This window comes from Salvia splendens, chromosome 14 (assembly GCF_004379255.2).
Source record: "Salvia splendens isolate huo1 chromosome 14, SspV2, whole genome shotgun sequence".
Classification (NCBI taxonomy): domain Eukaryota; kingdom Viridiplantae; phylum Streptophyta; class Magnoliopsida; order Lamiales; family Lamiaceae; genus Salvia; species Salvia splendens.
This window is the reverse complement of record NC_056045.1, coordinates 8,944,466-8,951,145: the sequence shown is the minus strand read 5'-3', so window position 1 is coordinate 8,951,145 and position 6,680 is coordinate 8,944,466. Positions and strand designations below refer to the sequence as shown.

General features: G+C 42.5%; 1 long non-coding RNA gene across 1 annotated transcript; it reads right to left on the bottom strand.

The window, feature by feature from the left end:
* Positions 1 to 3,849: 3,849 nt before the first annotated feature.
* On the bottom strand, positions 3,850 to 5,891 carry LOC121764947. The gene is made up of 3 exons (XR_006042666.1): positions 5,725 to 5,891; positions 4,554 to 4,625; positions 3,850 to 4,072 (listed from the first exon to the last, which is right to left on the bottom strand). It is a non-coding gene; the product is annotated as an uncharacterized LOC121764947 (long non-coding RNA).
* Positions 5,892 to 6,680: the final 789 nt, after the last annotated feature.

Genomic DNA, 6,680 nt, shown 5'->3' with positions numbered 1-6,680 from the left:
GGAAAAAGGGTTAGGCAACGGCACAACAGAAACCAAGGAAAACTTCTCACACTTAGACCAGACACTGGGCTAAGTGTGAGGCAGTGCCAACAATCAAACATGCCTATCAAAACAAAAAAACAACAAACAAAACACATAGGCAAAATATAGCAAAATGAGCATGCATAACTTCTCACACTTAGACCCAACACAGGTCTAAGTGTGAGGTGGAGCAGAAAATCAGCTATACATACCAAAAACAAATAAAAATAAAATTGTTTTGAAACTTGAAATGAGTAGAGATCGGGGGGGTTGTACTTAAAAGCTTCCTTGGAGGTTGACCGAGAGATGCTGAGGGTGGCAGGGAGGATGATGGGCGCCGAGACGGAGGAGAGCTTGTAGAGGGAGGTGGCGGTTGGCGATATTGCGGCTGTTGGGATCCTCTACGGTTGAGCTCCATGTGACTTTTCACGTACAGGCGTGTCCTTTCAGAGTGCCAGCTGGCTTAGCTTCTCTGATACGATTCCTTCCTTTCTCCAGAACGTTCTGTCCAATGCAGCAGTTGGCGCTTCCTGACACCTTTCTGTGGCTGCGCACGACCTTTCATCACCTGCCCTGATCAACGAAAGTACTGTACTACCTATTAAATTCGAATTGCACTGATCAAGTGGACAATTAATTCCAGATGAAACTCAAATAGTTCCACTTGATGAGCTTTCGTCCTTACTTCCGACTTTTAATTTCTAAGAATTAAAAACTAACACACGAAAAACTATTTACACTAACTACCAAGGATTTGACCGAGTTCCCCTGGGATGTCACTTGATCAGTTTAATGGATTAAGAATTTGTTGCTTGATCAAGCAGACTACCCACGAGTATCCAATCACTCCTTTTACCTGCTTACTAGGTTGGATTAAGCAGGATCAGTGGAATTTCTTCCACTGTGCCTGCTTCGGTCTTGTCTCTGTAGGGCTCAACCCAATGATTATTTACCACCAAGGAAGACTAATTGGGGGGTCTCCTGGGAGTATGTTTGCCTCCTGTGTGTGCACTACCTTCATGGTACGAGGGTCCGCCCACTTTGAATTCCGCCGCCTGGGTATCAGTTTGAGTTGACACTGGAAGAGTAGCTCTTTCTGCCCCACTATGAGCTCTTCCTTTCTCAAAGTGGGGTCGAGTCTGCGTTGTCGATTACGGTGGGGTGTCACTTTTTCTTCTAACCTGGCGGGATTCATGCACAGGTCTGGGTTAATCTCTGTTGTTTTCCACTTGACCACCTCTTGACCCAGTCTCAGTTCTTCCTTCAATTGTCCTCCATGTCCTTGCGGATTTGGTTTGACTGGTTTTTGGTACGTCTGGTTGGACAGGCTCTTGAGGGTAACTGGCGATGTAGGTAAAGACAATAGTTGCCTTGTAGGCGAGGGATTTTCCTTCAGCATTCCTCTCAATGGGTCAGCCTGGTCAGGTGGTTTCTCGACCCTTGCCGGTTGAGTGATCTCAGCTGGTCGTGGCGGCTTATAGAAATCCATAATTGCCCTTTCAATGGCTTGATCATCCATTTCCCCAGTCATCGTTGCATCGAACCATTCAGCTGCTTCATTCTTAAGTTGTTCATCTTCAATGGAATCAGTGGGCGGTCTTTTGAAGAGCTCCTTTCCTAGATACCATTGCTCCCAAGGCGTAATGGTATCCACCGATTGTATGCTCTCATTGTCCTGTGGCTTTCTCACAGCTCTATCATTGTCGAATGTAAACTGTTCTCCATTAAAAACCAGGTTCATCGTCCCATGGCGGACGTCTATGACTGTGCTGACTGTAGATAGGAAAGGCCTTCCCAAAAGGACTCTGGTAGACTCCTCCGCTCCTGGCTCTGTCATCTTCATGACGAAGAAATCGGCGGGGTACTTGAATTTGTTGACCTTGACGATTTCATCTTCCAGAATTCCCTCTAGGTGAATGCAAGACCCGTCTGCTAGCTGTATCATCATACCGGTTTTGACGAGCTTAGTTTCTCCCAGCTTTTCATATATAGAATACGGCATGATATTGATGGAAGCCCCTAGGTCGCACATTGAGTGCTCCATTCGAACGTTTCTGATGGAAATTGGGAGTGTGAACACCCCGGGGTCAGTCTTCTTCGGTGGAAGATCACTTGGTTGGATCACCACGGCTACACTTTCTGCTTCGACCATCCTCCCTTTCTCAGTGACTTGTTGAAGGGCACTAGACTCTCCTTCTTTTGCGACTTGATCAAAGGCGATGGACTCAGGGCCTTCTTCATGATTGGGCCCGTTTGTGGGTGATGGAGAACTCGCATATGGGTTTTGATAAACTTCTTCTGATTTTAAAGATACTGCATTGACATTCTCTCACCCAGGTGGTGGCTGTACCGTAGCCGGAATTTTTCCTTCATTTCCCCTCATCTCGCCCAGTGACATGGCGACCTGAGATAGCTGCTTTGTAAGCATATCTAGTGCAACCCTCTGTTCTCTTTGGGCCTCTTATATTTCTCGCATTGCATCGTGGGGCTGATGTGGGATCATTACATCTCCTGGACCTTCATTTTGCTGTTTGTTATACCTCTGAGTAAAACGACCTCCTCCATGGCCTTGTTGATAGTAGCCGGAAGGTCCAAACTGTTCTCGCTGGTTCCGGGAAAAATGATTCTGTTGGTTCCCTTGGAAATACTGGTTTCCTCTTTCGTACAGTGGGACATAATTTACCACTTGATTATTTGGCTATTTTCCCTGGCTGCTTGACTGAGGGCCTTGGTGTTGGTACCCCCAATTTACGTCCTGTTGTTGGCTTGACCAGTTGGGCTGCCCTCCACTGGACCAGTTTCCTTGGGGTCCATTTGACCAACTTTCCTGACTTCCCTGCATTCTGTTCCCTCCAGTGTTTGGTCTATCCTGGATCCGAGCAGGCCATTTGGGATGCCCTTCAGTAGGTTGCATCTGCTATGTCGAGGGCTGTGGTGGCTGGCTTTGATTCTTGTCAGTACATCGAAAGTTTGGGTGATCTCTCCATGGGGCTTCTCTTTGCTTTCCTTGGATCCGGTTGCCATTTGCGTTCCAGTGGCCAACGACATTTACTTGGGGCTGCGGCTCTACTTCAGGGGGAATTCACAATAGTAGTAATGATGCTCTTCTGGCGGAGGCGGTGGCGACGCATACTGCGTCTCTTTCGGTGCAGCTGGTGGAGGCGGCCTAGCTTTCTCCACTGCCTCAAGCAGCTTCTTCTCCATCTGCTCAAATCGAGCCTCCAGCTTTTCGTCATTGCGTGCCTCGACTGCGTGCACCACACCCCTTCTGAACTGGCCACGGGACGTCTCGTACGAGCGTTTGGCCTCGATAAGCCTTTCCAAGATGTTTTTGGCCTGGCTGAATGGGGTCTTTGAGAAATCTCCTTGGGCTACGAGGTTTAGATCATTCTTGCTATCGGCTGTCAGTCCACCATAGAAGATCGAATAGATCTCCCGCTCCCCCCAGCTTGTGGTTGGGGCCTGCTTGAAGCAGCCCTTGGAATCTATCCCAATACTGACTGAGGGGCTCATCGTACTCCTATCTGGCTTCTGTAATCTCCCGCTTGAGGGCACTCGTTTTTACGTTTGTCACGACCGCCCATACAAAGGGGTACCACAACCGCGGCGATCGTGACCGACATGCATGGATAACAGTTTAAAAGAAGACTTAATTAACTTAAGAAAGGAAAACAACCTAGTTTTAAGAAGTTTAAGGTTATAAAAATTTTTGAGAAGACTTAAGGTAAAATGCTTTTAAAAGAGCAACGGGAAAAATTGGACTTATGAAATAAAACAATTAATAACTAAGGTAAAACAAACATTTAACTTAAATCTCGGAGAACACCATTTTCAAAAGACAACGTAAATACTTGTTTGATACCTAACACCACCATACATGTTCAAACACAAAATATAAAGAGAAGATTAAAGTCTTGAGACATAGTTCAAATTATTGCAGCGGAAAAACAATAAGGTTAAAGGAGAGTCAATGATAGCGCCTATGTATGAGGACACAACGCATCCTAGGTACTTAAGCCAGCTCAACATCCACCGCAACATCCCGCTCAACCTGCACATAAGAAAAATAATATGCAGGGCTGAGTACTTGTTGTACTCAATGGGCTCATGCCGAAAACATTTTAATAAGTTATGTCATCCATACCAGTGATAGTAAGAAATATCACGAGAAACACAAAAATTCAAGTCTGGCCATACAAATTTATCTCCCCATTTTCCACATCAATCCATCAATCACAATCACAGTGCGACGAAAGTGTGGCCACACTATTCTCCCAGGAGACCGGCCGACTAGCAAGGACGGCTCACGATCCCACCAGTGTACACAGCCTGATTGGGATTGCTGCCCTACTCAGACCCAAATTCGTTTCACAACACAGCCACATAGCCTAACGGAGTAAACTCATACGAACTAGGCATCAGGCACACAATCTCATAATAAAAACAACATGGCATGACATAACAGTTAAACCACCCTTATAACGCCACAGAACATTTTCGGAAAAGTAAAGAGGTTTGAAAAGAAAGCCCACCTCGTTCGCATAGCAATTCACAACTCAACTTATAGCAACTCTCGATCCTCGAGTTCACGAAAACACAACACCCTTGTCAACGACAATAAAAGTTAGCCTTCCACAACAACATTTTACTATGCATGTCCTATCGCTTCTCTCTCATCGTTTTTCTCAAATTCCCCAACCCAACATACGTCACTAAGGTGGAAAGACACACCGTAATATATTTCAACTTATCTCACGTGATCACATCATTAAACACGTTCCTTGGACATACATGCATCATATAATACTTTTAAACTTGAAAATAAGAGTTATTTTAACAAGGCAGAAAACTGGCAGAACTGTGCGACCGTTTTGTAAAAATCACTATAAATTCACCCGACCTCATATGAAGCTAAATTTTGGTCACAACACAGAAGACACATTCAAGTTCATCCATACAAATTTTCACACTGAAATCACGTCATTTAGTCAGCCATATCAAATACTAAACTCTCTGGTTGGAACATAAAATTTCTGACAGCACTGCGCAGCTCATTTGAAAAATTCACCATAAATTTATCCAATGCCCAAAAAGGCTGAAAATTTAACACGACTCAGAATACTTCAAATTTTCATATAGTTCAAGAATCACATCAATCGGAGGTCATTTGGTTAGTCAAACAGAAAACGAAATATTCTTGGCGAGAACACGAGTTTCTGGCAGATTTGCGCAGTCAACTTCAAAAATTTATTAAAAATTCATTTTTCGATAAAAAGGGCTGAAATTCACACGAGACACAGGAAACACCTCGAAGTTTACTCAGTAAAAATTTCATATCAAAATTCGTTCGTTTGGTGGGTCAATTACAGATCATAAGTTACTGGTCGTGCACCACAGATTTCAGGTTCATAGTTCGAAAATAGGGTATTCATCTTCCATCAAACAAACACCAATTTTTCATGCTTGAAAACACATAATCATGCTTTAAGGTTTCTCATACACATATTTGCACATAAACTCACATCATTCACCAAATATTCCAATCCAACTTCACATGATTTCAATCAAAAACACATAACCATCCAAGTTCTTACGACAACCCACTTTCCCCCCGATAAATCTTGCGATCTATTAATCCTACACCATGTAGGACTCAAGAACATGGTTCAAACGAAAAGGATGAGGAAAAGTGAGCAAATATACCTTCTTGGACAAAAATAAATCGGTAGAAGCAAAGAACGATGCGATCCGTCGGAGACTCTTGAAAATCACTTCAATGGGTGCAAGAATAAAGCTTGAATGAGAGGTTTTTGGGGAGGAAGAGTGGGAGATGAGGAGAAAACGTGTGAGAGTGAGGGAGGATGGAGGGAGGCGTGTAGGATGACAATGGGGGCTAGGGTTAAGGTTTTTAATATTTATAGTCTAGGTTAAAATCTCACATTTAAATGAATTAATTAAATTGTGGGAGATATAAAAAAAATTCCCACAATTGAAATAAAAGTAGGCGTGTGGAATGGGGTGAATTTTGAAAATTTTTCCAAATAAATTAGCAAGGAATTGACTTGGTATTTTCTTGGAGAGAAAAATACTCAAAATTTGGTAAAAGATATTGGGTATTTCTTAAACAAGGAAATAAAATAATTTGAAGAATCTACAAGTAGCAAAATAAAAGGGAGGGGGCGTGTATTTTGAATAGGGGAGAAGGGGATTATTTAAATCCTCAATTAAATGGGGATATGATTTAAATTTGGAAATTCTGTTATAGGAAAAGACTCCCATAAAATAGGTAACAAATAAATAAATTTCCACAAGGAAAATAGAAGCATATGGGGCGTGTGGGATGGAGACAAAATAGAAAGAAAATATTCACATCCCCAATTAATTAGACATAGGTATTTATTTGGTATTTATTTGAAAAAAAAAGGATTCCACAATAATAGGAAACAAATACAATTTCTCCACAAATAGGGAAGGGGCGAAAATTTGTCTTTAATTGCCACAAGGAAATATTTCAAATATCAATTCAATTAGAGTGAGGAAGTAAAATGTGGCATGATTTAATTGGATTTGAAATAAAAGAAGAGAATCAATAAGACATCAATTAAATCAAAGAAAAATAATTCATCCTCCTATTAAATAGGGGATTTTTCGAAACTCCC